Below are 26,900 nucleotides of genomic sequence, written 5' to 3'. Positions count from 1 at the left end.
CCTAATGACTTATAAATGGTACATTAAATCCCTACAACCTCAGATAAGACAAACAAAATCACAAAACATTTTCATTGCAATTCCTTACAAACTATGGCTATAAATAGAATTTAGCACAAGGGCTACCTTATTTTTCAATCTTACCCCATTATCCGCAATTTATATTTTCCATGTCTCTCTTTTATGGGTCCTTGAGCCAGCAAAATGGAAAGGTGAGGCCATTTGTGTCTTCACTCATTAGAGGTCTTCATATATATTCCAGAAAGGATGGAGAGGAGGACGCAGGTTTCAGGCTTAGAAGCTGAGAAATATTTTCAGAACAGACAGCTCTCCAAACTACTCTATTAAATGGCTATCTAGCAATGCTTTTTTTTCTGAGCAAACACTATAAACCTGACCCTGGAAACCCCGGTGCCCGTGCCCAGTCCCAAGGCAACGAAGCGATAGCTGACACAGCCCAGTCGCTGCCAGATATCTCATTTAGGCTCTCGATGCATGGCCTTAATGACAGCGCTGTAGCTGTCGGTGGAAGCAATGGCTTTATATTCTCCCATAGATATTTTTATCAAAACAAACTCCACAGCTTTATACTATTGCCTTCACAATAACATCAAGGCATCCCCTACCTCCACACACATCTCCAGGCCACAAGACGGGGCGGTGAGGAACCCCACAACTGCTCGGTGGCTGCGGGACCTGGCACCAAGCACTGAGCCCGCAGGACCATGGCCCACAGATATTCTGCAAAAGTTCCAGCGCTCCAAAAACTTGGCACCTAAGACAGCCATATGCTGGGAATTATTAGCCATTGCCTTATTTAAAGTGGGTTTCACTAAAGCAAGCATGGAGAACCTTGACATAAATCACAACTATTTGAAACATGTACGTATTATTTCGCTGTCAAGCGAGGCATCGTACAGATGGCGTGGTGAAGTCAGACAGCTCGGGAGTGTCAGGGCTTTTTTATTCTGCTTCACAGTTGTTGTTTTTTAAATCAGAAGAGGGTGATGTGAGAAACAGAAATAACTCGACTTGATGTTATTGTCTGAAGCCCTATTGAAACACTGGCAGTCACCAGACTCGGATGTGACCTCTAAGCTGGCCCAAATGGTCTGGGAAGTCCTTGAGGTGGGACCGCTGAGCACAAACATGGATGCTCAGATGCTATTTTTGTGCACTCATTTCCCCAGCTGTAACCACACTGTAGCTTCTGGAAGTATATATGATCAGCCTGCAGCTATTGTGCCAGCAAACTACAGCTCAAGACAACTCTCATCAGAACCCTTTAATGTAAATTGCTGTCTCCTTATTGACAACTGTGGAATTGAGCTGATTTATTAAAGTTCTGGAACTGCCTCATAGTTTATAAACTTTTTTACAGTGGATGTAATGAAAAGGATTTATAAACCTTTTCTTCTGGAAGGAGGAAGATGTCCTCCTCAAGTTCAAAAATGACAGGTTTTGTTTTGTTTTATTTATTTTATATATATATATTTTAATAGCTGCTGGAATAAGTCATTCATAGATTGCTACTCTGTATATTAATTCATAGATTACAAATACAGATATTTGTAGCCAAAGCAGAAAGTCCTAAAATCTAAAGTTTTTAATGGGAACGTTGGCAGGTCCTTTATTATATCAAAAGCAAGCAGTGGTGTTAAAAATTCAGGTATCAAAAGCTATCAGCATATGATAAATGGATGGTGAGCTGTTCATGTCACACCACTTATTAAGTTGGTACCATAAATTATTACACTGTAAAAATCAATGCTTATTTCAATCTTTCTCTCTTTCCATATTGCTTCAGCTGTTTTCTAGAATTCATTTAAAACCTGAAAGAAGAAACAAAAAAAGCAAAACTGAAAATGTGAAGCAGGAAAATTCATTTTCTTCATGTTGAATTGTCCTCCATCATCCGAAGGAAAGCACACAGGAAGGTTTTACAATTAACAAAACCCGCCAGGCCAAGCACTGTGTGGGACGAATGGGACCCTGGCGGTTGTTGCAGGCCGGAGCCACAGCTGGACACCTCCTGCTGGTCACCTCCTCGGCCATCAGCCTGAGAGGGTGCCAAAAGCTGTCGGAAGCTGCCATTTGGCAGCAGAGGAATGAAGAAAGTAGATTTGGGACTTGCAGCAAGCTCTCTGAGGCGGGTGGGCGGCCCAGCCCTCCAGCCCTCCCACCAGCACCGCAGCTTGCACAGGCCTGGCCTGAGCTTTCCCTGCTCACAGACCTGGGAAGGGCTGCCCTGCCTGCAGCCTCTTCCCCTTTCTTTGGTGAAAAAGAAGGACTTGAAGGTCCCACCAAGGCCTGTGTCCTCAGCACGCAGCCTGTCACGCTGCCATGGACGGCCTGGACCCATCACACCCACGCTGCAGGGCAGCTGCATAGGCCCAGGTGGGCCCAGCGCTGGCTTACAGCCCCTCAGTGCAGGTTTCACACACGGTGGAAGAAGCCCACCAAGCATACTGTGGGGCTTGATTCCCTTTACAGTCACAGCATTAGCTTTCTGCAGTCAATATTTAAAATATTTTTTTATCCTTCTAACAGTAGAGTTGAATTACTGCAACTTATCACATTGAAACACACTGCAAACCTTTCCAGCTTTCACCTAAACTTCAGCATTGAGTCTTGAAGAGTGACTTCACAACTCCAGCTTTGCTCATTTGCTATCTGCATACACAGCACTGGGGATTTGGGTGTTTGAAACACCCACCCCACCCCAAGAAAAATTATGTTTTCTGTGGCACTTCCCAATGGCAGCAACAGCATCCACAGGTACAATACACCGCTGTTGGTACGAGGCTTACTGATGTGGGACGAGATCTTCACTTGTATGAATTTGTGCTTTAAGCATATTTAGTTTCTCAAAACACTCTCTAGCTGCAAGTAATTGGCGCAGCTAACTTCTAGCTGGAAGAGCAAGAGCAGCAAAGGCAGCAGCTGATTGCCGAGGGAAAACAACGCCGCATCGCTGTTTGCATTGCGCCACTATGCTTGTGATCAACAGCGTACTGCACCCATCCTTTGGAAAAGATATCACGTGCACATTTAGCAGCAGTGTGACAAACTCCTTTAGCAGTTAAACGCAACAAGAGAAATAGGTTTTCTATATTTTATACTCATCAGAGTGTAAAAAAATGTTCTACGCGACTTGTTTCTGCAAGTTTGATTTCAGCGTGTGCTAAGCACAAGATGCACACCAACAATGATTTCCCTGCTTTGTTTTGGCGGCAGTTGTCCGAAAACACAAGTACTTGGTTCTTCATGTCCCCCAGCACAGCAGCCGACCACTTGCAGTGCCATTTTGCATTCCCTGAAAGAGGAGGATTTATCAAATGCTACAGAAAATATACAAGCTGGTAAAACTCCCTTCTTCCGTGATGACCACAAGACCTGAATTTATTGCTAGCATGCCAGAGATTTCACAAAGAGCAGCAACAAAGAGCACATTATCTTTACCTCTGAGTTTGCAGTACATCTCATCTTCTATGAGATTTTATGATAGATGGATTCAAAGGGAAAAAATCAACAGGCCTCAGAAGCTTTTATGGCTTTTCTTACCTCATCTGTATTTGCAAAACACCTCAAGCTGGACCACGCACTGCCTCTGTTTTTATGCTTGTTTTTACAGTGGGTTACACTGTTTGTCATAAATAATAGAACTGAAAAACAGAAAGTTATCAATAAGCCCAATATATGTCTAAAAGCTGTAAGACATATTTCCAGTGCTCACACGGTCAGCGAGTGGGATGCTCTGATGCAGATGGGGTTGCCATTGATTTTCCCAATGGCCAGCTACAAAACTCTCTCCAATTCTTAGCCATTTTTTCTTGCATATAAAGCATACGTTAAAATTCTTACTTGCACAACCAAGAAGGGTGCTTTATAGGACCCAATGGAACAACAAAAGCTTTATGTAAATACTGTGCTTTATGGTAATAATGGGATGTCACCTTTTGGATGGATAATTTCTTCATGAAATAAATCTTTCCATATGAAATTCCTTCTTTCCCCAACAAGCATAGTTAGGAAAACCACAAAGCAACAAACTGAACACAGCCAAGCCCCCCAGCAGACAAAGGAAAGCAGCAGAACTGCTCCTACAAGCATGGAGAGTGTCTGCCTCCTCCCGACAGCAGCTTCAGCATCCAGCCCTAAGTGCTTTCCCAGGCACTCACCTGCACCAGCAGCATTATACAACTTACTCTGTTTCATGGCAAAAATCCTGTGAAACGACACCAAAAGAACGTATTCTTTCCCTTCTGATGTTTGATGTATTGCAGTGTATCACCGGGCCCTAAAGGTCAGACACCTGTGTGCTTCTCACCCCATGACCACCGGAGCAGCTCCCCCAGCCGAGCGCCCGCTGACCATTTTGCAGAGGATCCCTAGAAAGAAGTGAACTCGTTCATCTAGCAGGGAGAAGGTGCTGAATTCCGCCCGAGTGCAAAACATGATCTTTATTCCACACTCTACCCTATTACCTCCAATTTATATCATCTTCCTTGTTTTACATAAGCAGCAGTCTGCAGCGTAAATCAGACCCAGCACGGCTACTTGCTATGGAGAATTACTCTTCATTGCGGAGCTTTTGACGTGAAAAAATATCTTTGCATTAAAATCAAAAGAACAATCTCTGAGGAGTGTCTTCTCAGCATTCAGACTATCATAACAACAGGGCATGGTAATAAATGAAAAATCATGCCATTTCCTCCTGTATGCAGTTGGAAAGGTTTAACTAATTAAACCAATTATTCTACTATATCAGTATGAAGCTAAGGGGGTTTTGTGTGCTTTTTTTTTTTTTTTTTCTTAAATAAATGCAAAATAGAAAACCCCAATCTAATCCAACATGACACTCAGATTCCTTGCCCACAACAGCATATTTCCCTGGGCAGCAGGCTGCACTGTTGGCAGCACCCAGTGGGGCAGCAGTGTGACCCAAAGCAGCCCTCTGCAGCCAGCACCCACCCGCAGCACGGTGCCCATCCACGCCTGCCCTGGCCTCGAGGAACAACACCAGTTTGGCTTTGACTTTGGGGAGAAGGCAGGTGGATGGAGGTGAAAGGAGAGTCAGACTCCAGGCTTTTTCCATCCAATTTTTGTTCATCGAGGTGTGGAAGTCTAAAGCAACGTGCTTGCTTCACCTAGGCAAAACATCCTTCAAAAACAGGCAGCACCACAGCACAAATGTGGTAACACCAGAGTGTCCATTAATGATTTAGATAAGCTCACTTTCATTCAGATAATCTTCCTTCTACCAGTTTTGATAATAGATTTTAGTTGCACAAATCATGACTACAAGGCTGTATCTCTATACCTAGTCCCTTCATTTAAACAAATCTTGGGTTCTGTACTCTTAAGAAGTTGATGCTTGTACTGAAATTAAAGTTAAAAAAAATTTTGAAAAATTACAGCCTTGATGATTGCAGCTGACAGGATAACAGTAGCGTTACTGCTTCTGCTGTCAAAGGACGGCCAAAAGTAATGCACTTGAACTGTGGAAAAGCTCTTCATGTGATCAAGGCTCAGACTCAAACCATGCTTATCACGCTACGCATGCACACACACCCCTGAATTAGTTTCACTGCAAATTATTCCTAGGCAGTGATTACAGAGAACTCTTCCCTTCAAAGCATGCTTAGTAAAGATCAGAGCTTACTTGTGGGAAGGAAGGTCCCGTGTCCAAGCAATGCTCAGAAAGGGAGATCATTTGCAGAAAATTTATTATTTAAATAGAGTTTTCAGATTGCATTGGCAACTTCAGTCCTGCTTTCACTGTTTCCTCATGCAGTCTCTTCTTGTGCACCCAGCATTGTCCCACGGGTGCCATCAGTTCGCGGGGCTCTCTCCTTTCAGGCTACTTCCATGCACATCTTGGGCAATGGCAAGGAGCTGAGCTGGGGGTGTTCACGGGGACTCCTTCGCTGGGATAAGGGGGGATGGGAAACCTGGAAAGCTTTCCCCATCTGAGCTGGCTGGTTGGTGCCACTGCCTGGGTGCCCCTTCCCATCCTGCAGAGGCTGGAAACAAAACTGTCTTCTTTACTATAATTTATGAGTTCAGATAGCACGTGGAGAACAAGAGGGAAATCTCCCACAGATGCTTCCTGTGTCAGGCAGGCAGAATAGGGCAGAAGTTCCTGATACAGCAGGTGAGATGATGAGCTGCCTCCTTCGGCTCTGAAAATCACTGCTGCTGGACAGCAATGTGTGTGCAGGACAGGAGAAGGCAAGAGAGATAGGGCAGGCACCTCAGCAAATGTCAGAGAAAATGAATGATCCATTTCTCCTGCAAAGACTTTTCAATAGGTAATTTTCATGTGCTCCAAATAAAACTTTCTTACAAAATTTTGTTTTCTTTTGTTTTCTTACACATTACTTTCTTACAAATTACACTTTTCAGTGTCCCTATAAGTTTGTCTCAGCTAATTATTTCATATTACAGATATTATATTTTAAAAATATTGTTTATATTCATATTATTTTAAATAAAATCTAAAAATTTTAATTTTCTTATTGTTCTGACCTTTAAGTCTCAGATCACTGAGCTTTTCTAGCAAAGCCAATAATTTGCCCATGCTGCACAATGGCAAATCTGACTGCAAAATAATATTTGTGACATCTATTTATAGCAGAATCAAAATCCCCACAGGAAGCTGGTAAATCCCCTTCTCTGTATTCAAATATTAGGGGCCAGAACATCACATTTCCTATGAAGGAATAAGGCTTCATTATCTGATCCCAGTGATTGATGTTATTCCCAAGTAATCTTTCAGATAAATGATTCCTCCCCATCTCATTTACATAACTATTTTATCACAGTGTGAATTAGTTCTTCACACTTCTGCATAGTTATGTCTCAAACATGATTTTTTTTTTTTTTACTGAGTAATAGAAACATCTATCAAATAGAAACGATCTCTGAACATCATAGAAGACAACTAGTGCTAAATAATCTCCTAATAAGCCTCATATTGATTCTCTTTAAGCAATTAAAACGTTCAGGCTTTTCCATCAGTTCCTTCACAATGTGAGCACACACAAGAAAATCCAGACCATGCAGAAGGTCCAAGCAGAAGGTAGGGCACACCTCATAGGGCACCAGAGAGAAAAGCAGTGACTGGTTATCCAGGTGGAATACCATACAGACGTAAAATCTGAATGCATAAAAAACACTTTGCACTTGCAGCATCAGCAGTAGATTCCTAAAACATCCAATTTTTCTATCAAATACCTTCAAACTAAATTAAAAAAAAAAAAAAAAAAAAAAAAAAAAAAAAAAAAAACCACTTTAAAAGTAGATTTGGGGGAATTTGGAGACAAAAAAAACCCATCACCTTCAAAGTAACCTGTTTTTCCTTGGATTATTTCCTTCAGCTCTAATCTGAAGATGGTTTGAAAATGGGCTAAGGCCAAGATCACACTGGCCTCAACGATGTGCCAGAGTGAAGTCTTCACTCTCTGGAGGATCCATTCCAGACGGCTTTATGCCTGTGCCAAGGCTCGCGATAAATACAGTTGTCCAGGGGTCTGCAAATCTCACGCCGGGTGAAGCTTGTAACTGAAAACACAGTAGGGTTTTGTTGACATGAATAGTTGCAGTGAGCCACAAAGCTCTCACAATTCACCTGTGGTACACGTTTAAGACTCTTTTTTCAACAAGTACTTCAATTTCTTCAAAATAGAAATAAATATACTTAATACCTAACCTTGTAGAAGGACAGAATATGAGAAAGGAGGAAAAACTAGATATACAAGATAATGATACGTGTTCAACTTCAAGTATTTCAATATTGTTTTTAATTTAAAATCATTGCTGCTAAAAAGGTTTTCATGTCCTCAGATTGTCCAAATGCATGACATATATACATATAAAAATTACTTCAAAATGATTTTAATTTCAAAAGTGTTCATACATCATGTTTTAAACGAGTACCTCATGCTATTATTTAGCTAGCAGTTGTCAGCAGCAAAGTGTGGAGAAAAGAGCAGTGAGGTACAAAATCCAAGAGCTAGCAGAAATTCCATTTTCACTTAATTCTTCATTTTTCAGAGATCTCCATGCGGCCCCACACCTGTGAGATCAGTGGGGGCCACAGCCTGCGTTCTGCTGGCTGGCAGTGCTCGGTGCCGGGCTGCCAGGGCTCGGATGATTCACATTTTCCTCTGCGACAGCCAGGATTTGTCCCAAAAGATGTGTCAGCAACACCCCCTCAGCGCCAGCCTCCGGCGCGCTGCCTCCTCGCAGCGGCTCCTGGCTCCTCGTGGGGTGCTGAGGGGTGTCGGGGCCATGCAGTGCTGGGCCCGGCTGCAGAAGGAGCCAGGGAACCCCACCATTAACAATATCCATTTTCAGGTGTTTCTAAATTTTTGATGGTGACAACGGAAGGCAGTTGAGGATTGTGGGCGGTCATAAACGAGGAGCAATCCTCTCCGTATACTTCTACCTCTCCTCTTTAACAAACAAAGCTCTCCCATTAACTGACTCCACAAGCACCAGGACAAAACATCCCTATCGGGACGGGGAATGCCATAACCCTGGTTTGGGCTGGGTTTAGGATGCTGTTGGGAGCAGCACACCCCATAAGACAGCGAGGCCCGCGGTGCTCGGGTATTCCTGCTCCGCGTGCAGGCCTCGTTGCCATGGCACCGAGCCGCCCAGCCCCAGCTCCGCTGCCTGCACACACACAAGCTGGAATTTCATCTTTTCCACACAAACACATGCACGACTGCTTCGTTATTTGACAGAGAAGATCGGCATTACTCCGTGCTCATCACGCATTGACTTATTTTGGTGTGATTGTGCTCTGGACATGCATGCTGCCAGCTGTGTGGTATTCTGCATAATTCGTGTCTCTATATATCCCATGTAGGCTTACGTAAAGGCATGGCAATCACTGAGATGTAAAAAAAATATATATAAAAAAAAAAAAGGAAAAGATGTAGCCATGGAATCATTAGCAGTACAAAGCAGAGCCAGAAAGATTATCAGATCCCCAACGAGATGACTTTGTTCCTTGCAATAGCACAAAATTACAGAACTTGGTGTCAGCATTGCTGTAACTCTGGGACTTCAGTGGGAATACATCTCTCCTAGACTTGTCTTTGCTGGCAAACAGCACTGAGCATTAAGGATATATTCATTTACATTCCTTTCAAGCTGATGCCAAAGTATCCTTTTCATAACGTTAAAAAAAAAAAAAAAAAAAAAAAAAAAAAGTGATGAAATTTGCATAAACTATATGAAATTGCCACCTCTTACAAACCAATGATTCTGTTGAAATTGAGCACGTTTCTCTCCTCCTGGCATCTGTGTCAGAGCTTGCCAGAGGCAACTGGCATGCCGTCGCCCCCCACCACTGACTTCCCTTACAGTGCATGGCAGCTCCACGGCCGCAGGGAGCTCCCTGGGTGCTGCTGCCTGGCAGGCAGAGCTCGGCCTCAAGGCCCTTCTGGAGGTTTGTCCTCCACACAGCCCTGAGCACTGAGCAAAGCCACCTCTGCACGTGCCTGGAGGGAGGAAGGAGCTCCTCACCCCTGGGCCGCCGCAGCTGGAGGCTGCTCACCACACTGTGATCACAGTGGCAAGCTCCTCTTGGAGTCTGGCTGATTTACATTTGTTTTTAATCCATATTTTGGAGTTACAAGGACTGTCTGGCGACAGGAGAGGCTTGGATTCAAGTGATATCTCCTCCTCTGCTTGTTCTGCAGCAGCATTTACATCTAGATCTCCTACTTCAGGGCTGCAAAGCACCGAGGGACAACCACAGTGAGCCCAGGGCCAGCTGCCTCCACCTGCCCCCATTGCATCCCTGAGGCTGCAGCCCTGCGCCATGCTAACCACTGGCAACAGCCACTCAGACAGGGCTGCAGACAGTGCTCTGCGAGCCAGAAGCCTTTGCCTACCTACAGAAGCTGTTGTTCCCATGCTTTGAACCAAAGACAAGCAGTTTCATAAAGCAAAGGCATGTAGGTGGAAGCAGCCTGGAGAGACGCACAACGACACACCCCGGCCATGGTCCTCCCGAACGAAACCTCCAGGGAGAGGCAGGCACAGACCAATCCACAGCATCAGAACCCTTCTGTCTCCGAAGGCATCGGGTTAACACACGCTGCACCCGATTTCACTTTGTGTGCAAGACTTTATTTTCACCTGACACATGGCAGGGAGCTCCTAGACTGCCCTACCTGCTCAAAACAGACCAATTCCAGAAGAAAACCCATTCCTGGCCCTCACAAGAAAGCCCAAAGGATGGTTAGATGTAAATCCACGCCAGCCCTTCCTCTTCAAACCATGCACAAGCCAGGAAGCAGATCAAGCAGCGCTTCTCCACCCCGCAGGCGGCTGGGCTCTTTTCTCTTTCAGCCTTTATGTGGAGCCAAGAACTCCCACGGGAACATTTTTATATCTCAAGACTCCTTGAGAATAACCTAAGTGCTACACTCTCGCTGCCAAATTTAATGCCTTCGTGGAGCCTGTTGGCTAGGCTAAAGGCTTCTCAGCCTTTCCAAGGTGCGGGCGCTCCTCAGGGCACCCCCGCACGGCACAGCCGGCCCCGGGGTGCTGAGCCCCCCAGTACCCCCCTGCCATCGCAGAGAGCAGTCAGCTCCCTTCAGGACAGGCACCTGCAAACAGCATCCCACAGCTCCGGCAGTGCCAGGTGGACCAAGGAGCAAGGGCGAGAGGGCAGAGCCTGATCTCTCTGCATGCTTTGGCATGAAAAAGCTCTTCCATAAAAAAGTGAGAAGAGAGAGAAAGCAGCAGAGCACCCAGAGTAAATTAAAGAAACAAAATTAGAAACAATCTGTGTTTCAAAATGTGGTCAACAGAATGCATCACCATGACAATTCTTGCTAGAAGCAACAAGGGATGCTTCCTGGCAGAGCTGGAGCGGTGCTCGTTCAGTTCTGGAGCACCATCAAAATGCAACTCACAGCACCAAACAAAAAATAATCTGCTGTGGTATTTTGTTGATTTTTATTCTTAACGTGTGTAAACTGTACAGGAGGAGCATTACCTAGTACTGACTTCTGTGAAACTCCTGATCCTAGTTTTAGTGACAGAAAATTGGAGACGTCATTAGCATTTCTCTTGGTGGTTACACTACAGACAACGCTAAAATAAAGATCAAAGATTTATACCACATATAAAATGAAATTGAGAAAGATTCTCATATTAAAGCACACAGAGGTGGGTTTTAAATAATAGAAATGGTTCTTAAAAGAAAGATTAAAATAGTCAAGCAGGGAAAAAATTAGAATATTAATTCATTTTAAAGGTCATCAACCGATCAAAAATGTGGAATATGCAGCAAGAAGTTACAGCCCAGACAATGCTCACACACTTTTGCACAGGGGCTTGCTCAGCAAAGTGCACCTGCCCGGTGAGCACCACTTCACATGGCCGGAGCCTCTCCCTCAACCTTCTGCTCCAGCTTCCCTCCACCCCAACAACCTGTAAGAGCAGAACCTGATGCAGTTTTAAGGATGGTTCCTTAAAGTGAGCAAAACTTTTCATTCACAAGGTTGGACTTCATGTCCCAGCAGCCCTTGCTGGTTCATGGTATAAAAATCTACAGCCAACAAGAATGGATTATTTTACTTTTGGGCAGCAGAGAAACCACAGCAGTTCTTGTTGCAAATGAAGGAGTGTGTTCGGTTGTGCCATGACGGGGTGAAGGGTCAGCGGAGAAGTGAGAAAATCAGGATGGAATCGAGTACCCAAAGAGAAAGCCAGAAAACACGTCTAAAATAAAATAAAATAAAATAAAATAAAATAAAATAAAATAAAATAAAAATAAAAATAGCATATTGATGAGAAATAAATAATAAAAAATAATCTGTGGCTATCTGAGGCAGGGGAAAAACAGAGCTCATCTATAGCTTGAAAACACAACTCACCGTCCTGGTGCTCAGCCCTGCCCTGTGGCCTGAGCACTTACCTGGCCCAGGGAGGTCAGGTGCTGAAGAGAAATTCCTTCCCCCAGACACACAAACCTGTACGGGTCTAGCCAAAGGTAGTGTGTGGCACACATGTGTGGTAGGCACTGACCTTGAGCTGGAGAATACTCTATTATAAAAGTTTTCCCTTAAAAAAAAAAAAAAAAAAAAAAAGTACAGGTTCAGTCTGATCTAATAGCTTCATAACTATCCATTATTTCAGCAAATTGTCTTAAATTTGTGTTTAGAACAGCTTAAATAACTTTTTTTTTTTTTTTTTTTTTTGGTCAAAACACTTTTTATCAAGTATTTCATTTTGAATGCTGTTCTACATTAAAAATAGTAAATTACTTACCAACTAAAATGAAAACCTAACGTGGGGTTAAATTGAATATTTTGCAGATTCTAAGATGGAAGGAAAGTTTTTAATCACTTTTTTTTTTTGTTTTAAACAAAGCTTTATTTGTTTCCCCAGGCACTTCAGAATTGCCAGGAAATAAAGGAAATATATCACCCACAGCTAGGTACCATATAAGTAAATTATAAGACAGAACACTGCAAAACTCCATTACATTCCCATTCCTTTGTCAGAGGCAGAACTGCCTGGTTAGAGCAGTGCTTGTATATCTAAATAATATCTAATTCGCAGAGAAAGCTTGCTGGCAGAGAAATAAAAGCTAGCCGTACACAAACAAGACAATCAAATACTGTCAGAAGGCAGTCTATTCATGCAACTGGAAGAAAAGAAGAAGTGGGGAAAGAAAACGCGTATAACACTCACAATTCACAATAAAACTAGTTTTTCTTTAACGAGAAAAGCATCCCCCCTTGTGCAATGGGACCTGGGGAAGGGGCTGGCAGCTCCAGGGCAGGATACCCACTCAGGGAGGGCAGTGGGTGCCCCGCTGCTGGTGGGGCCGTGCTTTGGTGCTGCTCCTGTAGCTTGAGTGGCAGCTCTGGTCTTATCGAGGAAAAGACGTAGTGCCTGTGTTGTGTGAAAACAAGCCGATTTGAACTAACAATTTGAATCCTCTCAAAACTTATTTTCCTATAGCATTGCCTCCTAAAATCATAAGACCTTCAGATTGCATCTTATCAGACAGTTTGTATATAAAAGAGGAATAAATGATATCATTGCACATTGGCTTTTATATCCCCAGTGATGTTTCAGATGGTTTGCTCCTCCTTTACACGAAAAGCCAACTGGAATCAAATTGATTCCCAGGCATCACCGCAGGACCCATCTCACTCCAGTATCACCACTGGGCCCATCTCACTCCAGCATCACCCGTAACGATGCGCTGGGCATTTCTGCACCATCTCTCGTGCCAAATTACCCCAAACTGTACTTGTGTACTCGATCCTCCATGTCCTCAATTTGAGATGACAGCAAGGGAAATTGAGGCATTTAGAGCCACGCGAGGCACGGATGTGTCACTCCTATCTGAACACACTTCTCTCAAGCACAAAAAGAAAAAACAAGTCCTTCCCACGAACACCACAATGAAAATAACTGCAGGGGATGCTGAAATGGGAAACAAGGTTTGTGCACCATGAGAAGCTGGCACCTGCCTCAAGTGGGGCTGACAGGCAGCTCAGATCCGCTGAAACTCAGCGCACGCGTGGGGCTCGGGCAGCCATCCAGCCCCACAGCTTCACGCTGCGTGACTCACGTCTCCCAGCCGAGTAGTACAGGCACGGCCGCACTCAAAAAAAAAAAACCCACAACCAAACAAAAAAATAAACCAAAGATGCTGTTTAGTGATGCATAGCACCCTGCTAAATCGGGCTGCACACTTCCCAGGCAGCGCTGGGGTGCCGGGCTGCCACCCCGCAACGGGGAGCCCCGGCTCGGCGCCTCTGTCGGCCGCGGGAGTGACAAAGTGCTGAATTTCCTCTGCGCCCCGTGTCACGGCGCATCAGTCAGAGAGGGGGCACAGCTCTCCTCCGCGCATCCTTCCAGCTATATTTATTTGGGAGAAGAGAGAAAAACATGCTCCTGTCACATTTTAGAATAAAAGACGTGAATTTTATGCAGAGCACCAGATGACTGCACGCAAGCCTGCAGAGATAGCAATGCAGACAGTGACACCTCCAGTCTCTTGGCTGCCTGGAGAAGGCGGTGGCAGTGCGGGCGGGCTGCTCGGGGTGCAGGAAGGGAATGGGGGTCCCGCAGGGCCGAGGGGCTGCAGCATGCCCCTGCGCCAGCCCAGTCACAGGGGACCACGTCAGGAGCACCTGGGAACCAGAGGCAGGCCACATCCTGGGCTGTGTTCAGATGAGCTGGCAAGGCATTCTGGGGAAAGCAGAAATATGGAGATATTTCAAAACTGTTTTGTTTTACAGGAATTCAAATCCTTTCAAATTGAAACTGATGCATCTGTTCCAATCCTTACTGTACGGTATCTAAAATAGCTGTTTTGCGAAGTATTTTGCAAAGATATCCGGCCTTTCAGCCAGAACCATGCATCAGATACTATAAAATGCAAAGAGCAACCCTATTCAAATAAATGAGACCTTAGCTGCAGAAAGGTTTTAGCTTCTCTAAACCTCATTTGTAAGCAGGGGTAAAATGGTAGAGTAAATGGAAGATCTTGATAGCTTCATGTCAGAAAAGACATGAACCATGGCACAGCAATGTCAGCAAGACTAAAATGAGCTGTTAAAGTACCTGGAATGAAACAACACAGTGTTTCTGAAGTGACAGCTCAAAAAAAAAAAAAAAAAAAAAAGAAAAAAAAGATAGTGGGTCAAGAATGATGAAATCTGTGCCTTGTTTCTGCTCTGCACTAGGACTTCTTTAAAATTTTTAGTCGGAACATATTAAATTGCCTCCAAATTAAAGTGTCAAGATAAAACTCAGCCAGTGTTGCTCAACAGCTCGGTAAAACCATTTGCAGAGAGGGAAACAAGAAAACAAACCTCATTCTGATTTTTTTGGTAGCACCTGAACCCAAAGAACACACCTTTAAACAGAGGCACTGCAACAGCATAAATATGATAAAAACAGGCCCTGAAACAACAGTGTATAAGGAAGCTTTAAGTGCCTGTCATAAGATTTTAAATAAGATTTTTTTGGAGCTAAAACATGATTTAGCTCTTCCAATATTGTATAAAACTAAAACTCAAAAAAAGTGAGTTTTCTATTGACCTTCAGGAGAAAAATATTCTTGGTAGCTGATCGCCGACGAGGGTGGCAGAGAACAAGCAGTTCCAGCTCCTGTCATTATTGAGCAAATGACTTTTTCAACCATTTTTTCCACTACTTCTTGGAATGGCTTAGCCTGATTTAATAGTTTCCAGTTCAGTAACTAAAAAAGCAGAAGGGTCTTCATTTTTCAAGGGTGAGGAGGACAAACAACAAAACAGAAGTGGTTTCAGGATGGAGACAGAGAGCTCAGCACCACTACCAGTGCCTCCAGTGAATGACTGTGGGGAGGAGGAGAACTGATTTTTCCTTCTGACCCCAAATGAGTTCCCTCAAAAAATAAATTCAGCCGCGGGTTGATGATTTCTCAGGAGATTCACACAAGTAGTGGGTCACCTGCATCACACACAGCAGCCTGCCACCCGAAAGGCCCCTGCTTCTCCAAAGGGACGGTAGGGCCTTTTGGAAAGCTTACCAATTAAAACAAGAGCTCTTCCTTGGATCACAGGCTCCGAGTGGAATCAGTAGATACTACGATTTCATCATGCTGCCCTTTAGCTCATCCTCTGCCTTTTTACTCTTTGGTTTACATATCAGAAAACATCCCGATGTATTGAAGCATGCATGCTTGCATTGCCGAGTCTGTCCTTCCCATCACCAATGAGAGACCTCAAACTCTTTACTCACTGAACTGGAAGTTAGATTTGTTTTGAGTGACTGCTTGAAGCAGCAGATAAGAAGGAAAAAAAATCTTATTTATAAACTGCTTTTAGCTGGTGTCAGCTATCAAGATTTTGTTATTTGCTTACATCATTTAGGTTTAAAGGCATATTTTCTCTGTTATGACTATGTTTTGAAAATTCCTTGGCATTTTAATTGGCTTCGCATTTCGATTCTCTTGTCAAAAAAACAGACTCGCTTAAAAAGCACAACCTCAGGAAGGAGGGAGATTCTTCCTTCTCCCAGCCTCCTGAAGGCTGCTCACTTTCTGCACAAGTTCACAGTCCATCGGCCGCAATTATTACAAAACCTTCAGCCCTGGTGCTACATTCACAACAAGAACCTCAGGAAGATCCAGCCATCTTGAGCAGTGATCGACCTGCAACAATCTGCCCATGGGTGTCTGACTCAGGGAGTCCAGGCCAAGCTTTTCATTTTTTACTTTTCAATTAAAGAGCTACAAAGAAAGAGCCAGAAAAAGCTGCACCTAGCTGGAGATCTGCAGAGCTGTGAAGGCTTTCTGAGGAAGCTGCAGTGTAAAATGGCAACGCCAGGCTCTGGCTTCTCCTTCTCAGCACTGTCAGGACCGGACGATGAGGACTGCTCCCCTTGGAGCTGGCTATATGGAGAAAAACACGAAGGCTGTGGTGGAGTGGGACGTGCTGGAGCTGCCAAGGACCAGCACACACTATCCCACCAACTCCGACTTCCAGCCCCAAGCCCAGAGCAGCACCCTGCAGCTAAGACTCCTCCTTTTTGGGTCCAAAGAATTTAGATAAAATTGCATTATATATCTAAGTGTGCATTCCTATTGCATTCCAGTACTTTAGCCAGACTAGAAATATTAGGATCTGGCAAAGCTCATCCACTTTCAGACACATCTGGAGAAAATGAGGAAGGCTGGGATTTTTTCTACTGGCAGAGAACAGCTTGCTTGCTACCGTAAGCTGTAGGTTAATGCCTCTGCATGAAGAAGCAACGTGAACGGCCAGTTCTAACCAAGATTCAGTTTCAAGTTGCTTGAAAACTGAAAAGAAGGTCAGCATGCCCCATCAGGTTCCCCTGTGCTTAGCTTTTATTTAGCTTTGCTAATTGGAGTTTTCTTCATTTTCTGTCTCTAGTGCAAGAGCACAAATGCAGTTGCAACAGAGAAATTTTATGTTATAACGTTCTTCATCTTATTACCTAAATTACAATACCATGAATGAACCCAACCCAGAAATCTCTATCGACCTGTACCTCTGTAACTAGAGGTGTATATTTTTTTCAAGCCCTTATGTGTTTACATATAGCTGGAGTAATTTGGAAATCTGTTTACAAGCTATCCAATATCACTGAAAAGGATTTTTCATGTGCCTTTGAGGTCACATACTTATAAAGGTGAATCTTGCTGCAGGAGCTGTTTGAAGAGGCTCAAGGACGGAGAGCAATTACTTGTAGGCTTGGGACCAATAACGGGAAATCCACAGAGAACTCTAAAGACCTAAGAAATAATCTCAACAACATACTAAGAATAGCACAAGTCAGGAGAGGAGAACTTAAAAAAAAAAAAAAAAAAAAAAAAAAAAAAGTTAATGCAATCTGAACAAATTGCATATTATTAGATTGCAAAACCAGTAATCTCAACAATCTCCCTTAAGGCCACTTGTGTGCTCCTGCCCACCAGTCCTAGTGTGCTGTGGGCTCTGCAGAGGGGCTGCTGCTGCCTTCAGCCCTGTGCAAGCAGCCTGACCAACAACCATCACTAGGAAATGAAAACTGATTACATTTTCTTCATTGACTTAATGTGTAGGCATTTCAGTGAGTAGCCTGAGCTTTAGCATTTAAAAATTCAGCAAGCATTTCATCAGCCAGAGCAGTGAGAACAGTGACGAAATCAGAGAGGTCAGGGTAAGAAGCATGGGGCAATTAACCAGATATTATCCTGTAACTACACTAGCAATAAAGGAGGTCCAAAAAAAGGAGTGGGAAAGCCATTAACCAAGTAAGCTGAGTGTTTAATGAGCTTTCTTTGCTTCAATCTTCATGAAGAAGGCCATCTGAGAGCAGATGGTCGGCACAATAATACTGTAACAAAGAGGGAAGATTGTAATCTCATAAAAAAGGGAACAGCAAGAGTGCCTAGCTAATTTAGATGTTTTCAAATTGGTTATGCTGATGAGCTTTATCTTTGCATAGTTAAGGAACTGTCTGAAGCTATATCAGAATCTTAACTATTTTTGGGGAAGTCTGAAGAGGAAAAGACAGCAAGAGGCAACCTTGCCTTTTAGAATGAGGGGCTGGCATTGCTTTACGTGCCTGTTCGGTCAGCAGCCATCCAGCAAAATACTCCATCATTCCTCAAAGCAACAAGATACAGAGGTCTGTGGGATGTGAATGAGGCAGAACCTGCCTTAAGCCTTTGCTGTTAGGCTGGCTCTAGGTGAAGCCTGAACAAGCTGTGAAGCTTGCTAGAAGACCATTCATTTCCAGAAACCAGCTCTACTTGAAATTAAAGGGTGAATCAAGCACAAGTTCAGAGAGACCTGCCTTGAGCTCAGCATTATTAGTTTTTTAATTAATGACTTGGATGACAGAAGAAAGAACACACATGCGAGATTTGCTGAAAACACTGTGCAGGGAGGGACTGCAAACATACATGAGGACAGAAGTAAAATTCAATCAGGTCTCGACAAACTGAAGAAATCTTAAAAAAAAAATTAATCCTATTTAGCAAAGACAATGCAGAATACTGTACTTATGCAGAAATAACCAATTGCACAATTGCAGGCTGGGGAACTGCGCAGGCTGCAGAGCAGGCTTGGAATAGCTGCTCTGAAAAAGATTGTCATTCTGGGATGGGTTAACTGGTAAATCAAAGTGTGGCTATCAAAATAGGGGAAATAATCCTTCCAGTACGTTCACTCCTGATAAGACATTGGAATAAATACCTTGTTTTACATGCAATATGTTAGTAACGTTGTGGATGAAATGAAGAGAATCAAAAGGGCACCAGAAGAGAGGTTAAAAGTCTAGAAAACATCTCCAAGATGAAGGATTGAACAAAGTTGGATTGAGGAGAGAACTTACAGACTTAAAATATACAAAAAATAACAGTAAAACTGAAAGGAATGATCTGTTCTTCAGGGTTTTGCCCTATCAGCCATGAACTAACTGATGAAGATTCAGGGTAAATATTAGGAAAGCCTGCCAAGGAGCAAGGACTGGGCTGCCCGACCTCCTGGCAAGACACTTACCAAAAAAATCTGTGAATACTAAATGAAAAATTCAGGAAGGTCAATTAAACAGTTCATAGATATTTAATAAAACGGAAGATGGGAAAAATAATCAAATAAATTACTTGTTACAAATTATCACTCAATTTTACCTGCAGTTCATTACTGACTCAGATTAATGAATGCTGAAAAGATATTACTTGCATATGAATATTCAGACATTCCTACCTGATTGCAGATTTTCAAATGAAAAATGCAGTATATCAATTCCTGATGATTTTTTTAATAGAGTCAAATGCCCTCAAAGTAGACCTATCATTTAAAGAGATCACATTGGTATACAAGGCTATGGAAAATTTCCCTGCTGGAAATACAGGACACCACACAATTGTTAGCGTGGGGGAATTAACTTGGGAACACTGAGCTCAGCCTGGCATGGGGAAATGTGTGCGTTTCTCCACAGCACTCACCACACTTCAGCTGCTTTATGTTATAAATAGTGGTAACTGTGAAAAGACCTAACCCTCCCCTCAGTGTTTTGTGGGCTTATTTTATTCATTTTCACCTTCAGTAAAGGAGCATTTGCCAGGGAAAATGCTTTTGTACTTAGCAAAAAATAAAATCTGTGAATCACCAGGGAAGCTGGGTGGGAAAGGTCACCAACTGCCTTCTCTATAGCAGCAGACATTTATTTTATAGTTGTAGGACCTGAACTCATTCATGTGATCACCCACCTTTAGATTTTAATAGACAGGATTTGGTGAAGGTGAGAATCTTATGTTTCTTCAGGGAGAAGCAGAATGGAGGTAACAAACAGCGCGCTGCTCCGCGCCTCGCTGCCTTGCGCAGACACTGCGAGGAGAGTTTGTTCTGTTTGCTTGGCTCAGGATGAGGACAAAAGCAGGATGCCAGCATGAAGAACTGCAGGGTCGGGGTGTGCCCCTTGCCAGATGAGCAAGGGGGGCCAGGGACTGAACGTTGCCACGGCTGCTGAGGAGCTGCCTCCGCTGCATCCCTGGCAGGGCTTCAGGAGAAGCCCGCACAGTGGCAGGCCGCTCTGCACAGCTCGTCCAAACCTCTCAGGGGCAAAAGCATCCTGGTGGGAAATGTACCTGAAAGCACAGCATCCTGAGAGGAGAGGCCTCGAGAGACCAGCAGATCTGAGGGAATTGTTGGCTCAGAGCCGGGCCGTGGGGCACGTCCTGCTGCAGGAGAGCGGCCATCCCCTGTGTGGGCCGCAGCACGCGGCGGTGATACCTCCCCCTCGCCCAGGATTTATTTAGCTACAGTAAAATTATCTTTGCAAGGCAGCCGTGCCATTCATTTACTTCCTGTGGAAAGCCGGGTGACTGATTTTCTGGGTTCCCCTGGTCCCCCAGCCCGCTCTGCAAGGACAGCTGGCGTGTTTATGGCCCCGCACGAGCCACCCCGTGAGCAGCGTCCTTCAGCACCGCACTGCTGCCTGCTGCAAATAACGGCTCTCAGGAGTTACATAAGAAACAAAATTTCCTCCTTCAAAGCATTATAAAGAAAGATAAAATGACTTACTTAAAGCCAGCCTCGGTGATTTAAGCTAACACGCTTCCATCTGGAGCCAGCCAGGAACGCAGCACAGCTACAGCTGCAGCTTTGGAAATGCAAAGGTCTTCGTAAAGCCTCATCAACTTGTTCGCCTTGGGCCACAAGGCCACCACTTCCTTTGATGGACCGGCCCTAGAAAGATAAAGATTCAAAGGAAAAAGTGCGTCTACCAGCCCTGCTTTCCCCTCCAACACTTGAATTGTCATCAGATTCTGCAAAGCCAGATTGCTCTACCCTCTGAGGTTCTTAATAACTTCCACTTGTTTGTGAAATGCTGAGTTAAAAGGCTAAGCTACTTAGTTCAAAGTCATTCTCAACTCACAAGAGTCATCTTAGACTTTTATCAGCCTTTTCAGAGACGTACAGCATACTCAGGGATAATTACATGCAGACACATCCATAACTTGCATGTGTATATACATTATCACTGAGAAAAAACATAATTAAATGTCTGCAATAAATACATTATGAGCATCATATCTAAGGACCCTGTGGCATAAGTCATTTGTTCATGCAGGAGATTTTCTTACTTTCTTGTATTCTCTACTAATCCTGCCCCTAATGAAGAGGAGCTCTCTGGAGCCCATCTCATACAGGTCTGGCATCAGGACCCAACCCCACACAAACAGCTTCATTTGCTCCTCTGCTACTCTACACTCTTCATCACGCAGACAAATAACAAGGAGCCAGCCTCCTTTCCCTTGCTGTTCTTTTCTCCTTTTTTACTTTTCCTCATTCTCATTTAATTCCCTTACCTACTGATATTTCTGCTATGTGAGGTTGCTCCTTCACTCCCACCATTCCAGACACTCAGAAGATCTTGTCAGCCCCTGCAGCACCTGGAAATGTTCCTGTTTTCTGTGCAGGAAGAGGTGAATGTATGTGGGGGAGAGAGAAAGCACAAAGGGCAGCGAGCGGGACCCTTTTCTTTTCTTTTCTTTTCTTTTCTTTTCTTTTCTTTTCTTTTCTTTTCTTTTCTTTTCTTTTCTTTTCTTTTCTTTTCTTTTCTTTTCTTTTCTTTTCTTTTCTTTTCTTTTCTTTTCTTTTTTTTCAGATATACATGCATCATGGCAGCTTCTCATTTGGTTTAAGATTTCAGTTTGTGTCATGTTGGGCACTGCTGTGTCCTCATCCCTTCTTCTGCACCACTCTCATTTTGAGCAGTATTGCATCGCCTTCCCCTTTAAAGAAACCAGCATATCCCCAATCTACAAACCCCAAGTTCACCTCTTTCTACAGCCAGAATTACCTCCTTCATCAATAAATTGCTTTCTATCACTCAGAAACCAGGCAGCACCTCTCACTCACTCTTTCATCATGTGCCAAGATATTTCCAACCCCAATCTTTTGACCATTGCTCTTCCTCCATCATGTAGAACTGAGGCTATAACATAAGCCCCACTATTAACAAAACCCAACTGCTTATGAACTATATTTCATGATACTTCCTGACGCCCAGATTTCTTCACCTGCTGTTTTCCTGGTCAGACACTGCTGCCAGCCAGCTTTTAATGTCTGACCTCTGCCTGCTCTCCTTTATAGAACAGCCCTCTCCTTAAACCATTTTTTTTTTTTTTTCCCCTAAGTGTTTTACTGCTTAATTATCTCTGAGATTCCTCTTCCACTGTAAAATCTGGAGACCAAAATAGATTGAAAAGGCTCAGCATTTCCGAAGGTATCACATGAACCTCACTCTCTTAAAAACTAGGTTGAAATCAGAGCCAGGGTGGGTGATTTGTGGTTGCACAGCAATGTGGAGAGCAACGGGGGCAATTCCCTCATTAGGAAGAGTAGGTGGGTGCAGAAAAGCTCTCACCTCAGAGTGCCTTAAAAAGAAACAGGGACACACAGCAAGTCATGCCAGTCCAAATCCAAATCTGGCCCATGCAAGCATGAATTGCCAAAAGGGGAGAACTACGTGCTAGCTCCTTACCGGCTGGGGTGAGAGACCTGTATGCCTGGAAAGAGAAACCTGCCCGCTCCCCCACTCTGCTCCACACAGCGATTCCGAGAAATTAGATGTGATAAATGGCTTGTTTTCTTTGTGCTGGTGTTCAGGTGTCACTGAAGTAGGTGAGCAGGGAATTACAGCCTGTGCTGCTGCTGTTATTATTATTATTTGGCAGTAATTCCTCTAAGTTCCTTCCCTGGAGGAAGACATGACTAGCTGCTCTCCTGCTCCCAAGGTCACCCCACGAGAAAATATTAGCTATTTGCTTCTATTAGTTTCAATTATCGAGGCGCAGCAAACCAAATAACAGTCAATTTTCAGTGTTTCATGGCTTACCTGAAGTGCAGGACTGGAGCCCCTACCCCAAGGCAGGAGGAACAAGACAAAACCTCCAGAAAAACCACCAGGAGCAGGGCACAGGACCTCCCCCCTTGGGTCTTGCTCCCCAGGCTGGGGAAAGGCTCCTGTTTTCTTTCCTGTTAAAAAAAAAAAAAAAAAAAAAGGCATCTCAACATACTCAGGGGCTAAGTGGATTAATTCCTAATACAATTATCACTCTTTTGGCCTCCTTCATAGTCCAAAGAAGGTGTGAAATAAGTCATTTTCCACAGTTTTACAGGTACAACATACACAATCTTGATAGCTGTGGTGCATTCCCATGCTACTGCTCCCTCTCTGCTGCATTATTTAAATCCTTTCTGACTCGCATTGTAATACAACATCTGTCCCCTTTGCCTAGTCATGTAGTAGTGGGCGGTGTGCTATTTGTTTAAAAGGCAAGGGATATTTCATTTCAGAGTACAAGCAGCAATGATCAGATACGCTTAGATGAATGGTCCCACGGCCACCAGCACTGCCCAGCCCACACGCAGAACCCAACTTGGTGAAGGAAGAACACGTTGGCTGTCTCAGTATTTGCAATAAAATGGTGCAAACCAGCAGTGTTGTCAAGTGAGTCTGCCTTCCCATTTCACACACTAAAGAAGCGTGTGTTAGCTGCTCACTGCCAGCACCGTACTGCAAAAAAGACTGTATCTATTGCAAATTCTCTACTGCGAAAAGCTCTGTGAATACGTTATTCAAAAAGAAACATGATATTTGGGAAAAGTTGCTTCCTTTTACACAGTTTCTGTGAGCAGACACAATTGCAAACAGAGTAAGGCATCTGAATATAAATTAATGTAAGTATTAAATCAATTGCAGTCTCCCTTTTGACTTTTTAGTGAAGGCCATTTTGCTTTTAGCTAATGGGTATTAAAAAACAAACAGAAAATTCCTAGCCACACAGAAAGCATTACTTTGTCTTCAGCAAGTCATCCATTGAAAGGTCAGTGGGTGAGCACACTGCGAGGGGCACTGCTAGACTCATGAGTTTCCACCAAATTCTGCCTTTTGCAACATCAACCCATCCTGAATGGATTAAATTATATGAAAATGAATGGATTAAATTATATGAAAAGCTCACCGTGGGAGACATCTGTTTAGTCTTCACAAAACCAACAGAAATGACGTGCAATTGGATGGCACAGGGGCACCAAACTTTGTGTGAAGGTCAGCACCGAACTCATTGCTACATGGCTTGGGAGGTCACATCTCAGGAGGAAGGGCTGGTTTGAGCTTGCTTCTCCCTGCTCTGCTGAATGGTGATTTCACCGTGCCTGTGCTCTGTTGAAATCTCTGAAATGAAGTCAGCAAAGACAGCAGAAGTCAGAAGGTGCCGATCTGTGTTACAGCCACAGCAAGCGCCACCGAGGCATGGTGTTTATGATAAGCTGGCAAAGGTTACAAATCCCCCAAATGCAGCGATGCGGTGCCAAGGTTTAAATGGGCTCTTCTGAACATTTCACTGCTGAGCTCTGGCATGCCCACGGGCTGCGTGAGGTTCCTGGTGGCGACGAAGAAACCCAGTGAAATCATATCACCACCTAGCAGCATGCCTTTCTCCAAGCCATAACTCAGGATTTACAAAAAGTCATTAACAGTGCAGCTTACGTTGAAAACATACATGAAAGGGAGGTGACAGGGAAGCACTCCATGTGCTTTGTGGGGTTCTGAAAATCTGACTTTTGAGAAGTTATCCAGCTTGGTAATTTTCCAAGGCAAAGAGGGAAGTCTTACGGATAAGTCTGGAGATTTCCTCTCTTGAGTGCTTTGGCAACCATTTCTTTCAGATGTGGTATCTGGAGCATTCTGTCAAAACAGATTTGTAACTCAGAGTTAATTATACTAAACAGAGGGACAAATAACCAGTAATAAAGAGAGGTTTGTGTGTACAGAGAGGGCAGGAGTACTGCCCTCTCAATTTGCCTGGTTGAACGTAAATATTGCAGCAGGGCCTCAGAGTTGCTCAAGATCAGGTAGCTGATAAACTGTTTATCAAACAATGAGACTTTCTGTTTTAGCACTGAAGGTTATTTTGTCAGAAAAATAAAATCAGGCTTTTAGTCTCATTTATCCACCCTCTGTTTAGGCATTTTCTTTTTTTTTTTTTTTGTCAAGTTTGTTTTCATTTTATTGTTAACAATACCAGTTTTCAGTAATGCTGCCCTCCAGATAGCTTTCAGTTGGCTGTGTAACTGCACACTATTGCTAGTGCCTTTCTACCACTCCCACTGCCGATATCACGGCATTCGTTATCCAGTTTGCAACAGCACAATTGAGTTTCAACTGCTCCCATAGCAAGTCATAGATTAGAATAGGTAAAACTTTTTAATGCACTAGGAACATCTCTGGGAATTTGAGGCAAACTTAAGAGAGGAAACATTTACATTATTCTTCTAGGCAAAAAGAGTGCGCAAATAGCAAGATTTATTTGCTTACCCACAAATTACCAAAGAAAATGAGAAACAGCCCAAACTCGCAGCAAACTGAAACGTCCTATGTCCAAGGGAAAGGCAAAATCACAGGGAACAAGCCTGACCTGCCAGCTGATGAGCTTCAATACAGTTTTTTAAATGTCTAGACTTGCTAATTCATGCATTCTTTGCACAATGGAAAAATGTAATGAAGGAGGTATTCCTAAAGTGACTTTTCTGTAAATATTATTCAGATTATCTGTAGTCTAAGAGACGTAATAGATATGAATTACAGCTCCTAGTATTAAAATACCAAAACAAATTATTAGCATATAAAAATTGATATGATCTATTCAGCTGTGTTACTGTGAAATATGATACATAACACAGTGCACCTATCTCAAACCATAAAACTTGTCAAAGGTACCAAAAGTTTATTGCCTGGGAAGATTCACGCAGCACCACTTGATTTAGGTCTGAACAGCTTTTCAGAATTCTTACAGGCACGCAAACATTTCAGAAGATTTATTTAAATACAAAAAAAAAAAAAAATAGAGAAAAGATGAAAAAACAGCCTTTTCTTCTAATCAGATGAAATAGAAATTGTTGCAAAACTCTCTAAGGACCTTCTTTTTCATTTCCGTCCTGTAATTGTATACTACAAGTCCTTTCACATGAATTAACATAGCAGTTATTTATTAACACAGCGATGTATTTTTTCATGACAGTCATGTCAGGCAACACGCGCATTATACACAAACGATGCAATTACACGTATTTGTTCAACTGTCTGTGCGATACGGAGCTGGTCAAACATGGGATGCCTCCTGCTCACGGCTGCTGCAGCTCGAGTGGCTGCTTCTTGCAGCCCTGACCTCTGCTGCTGGACAAGGCACGCTGGTTTTCCCTGACCTGCTGCCACCTGCTCTCCTACAGCAGTAGCTAGATGCAGTAGCTTGGAGAAAAAAAAAAAAAAAAAAAAAAAAAAAAAAAGCCCAATTTCTTTCATTAATGCAGCCCTGAATGAGTTTTTGGTGCATGAATGAGGAAAGGCCTAAGGAAAGTTACAACAGGAAAACCTGATGCAACTAAAACATGAATCAGAGAAAAGCATCAGCAAACAGAACGGGCCTTAGTAGCAATGTAATCGCTATGCAATACAACCACAACTTGGTCCAGAGCTGCCTCAGCTTGAGAATTGCCTTACATTCTCATAACTTTCAGCCACTTCTCAGATAAACCAAAAGTCAAGCTGTTATTCTTAAAATAACTTTCCCTACCATATTCTCCAAATACGCTATTCCAGCTTCTCCTAGGTATAGGCATGTTTCCAAATACTGTAGCCCCGTGCATTTCAAGTGGGATTTGCACTACAGGATGTGCATTTTCCTGCAATGATTAAAAAGATTAACTTCAATTGCCAGTAACTGCACTGAAAAGCAATGAAGGCTCAACTCTTAATTACAAAGAGAAACATAAAAATGCAGCAATTAACCTTTATTCGTGCTAACAGCCAAAAGGCATGGCTGGAGGAGGGTTCTCTGT

The 26,900-nt window shown here is 43.4% G+C and overlaps 1 long non-coding RNA gene across 1 annotated transcript in view; it reads right to left on the bottom strand.

Annotated features, from left to right (window-relative positions):
* LOC116493250 overlaps nucleotides 1-24,272 on the bottom strand; it is a 28,323-nt gene extending 4,051 nt beyond the window's left edge. The window contains exons 1-3 of the long non-coding RNA XR_004253727.1: nucleotides 24,026-24,272; nucleotides 22,897-23,036; nucleotides 20,577-20,741 (exon numbers count right to left, since the gene is read on the bottom strand). This is a non-coding gene — a long non-coding RNA (uncharacterized LOC116493250). The remainder of the gene's footprint in view (nucleotides 1-20,576; nucleotides 20,742-22,896; nucleotides 23,037-24,025) is intronic.
* Between the last annotated feature and the right edge of the window lie 2,628 nt (nucleotides 24,273-26,900).

The sequence above is a fragment of the Aythya fuligula genome, chromosome 10 (genome assembly GCF_009819795.1).
Source record: "Aythya fuligula isolate bAytFul2 chromosome 10, bAytFul2.pri, whole genome shotgun sequence".
In the NCBI taxonomy this organism is placed as follows: Eukaryota; Metazoa; Chordata; class Aves; order Anseriformes; family Anatidae; genus Aythya; species Aythya fuligula.
Note: the sequence above shows the minus strand (reverse complement) of the source record. Positions and strands in the feature narration are given on the sequence as shown.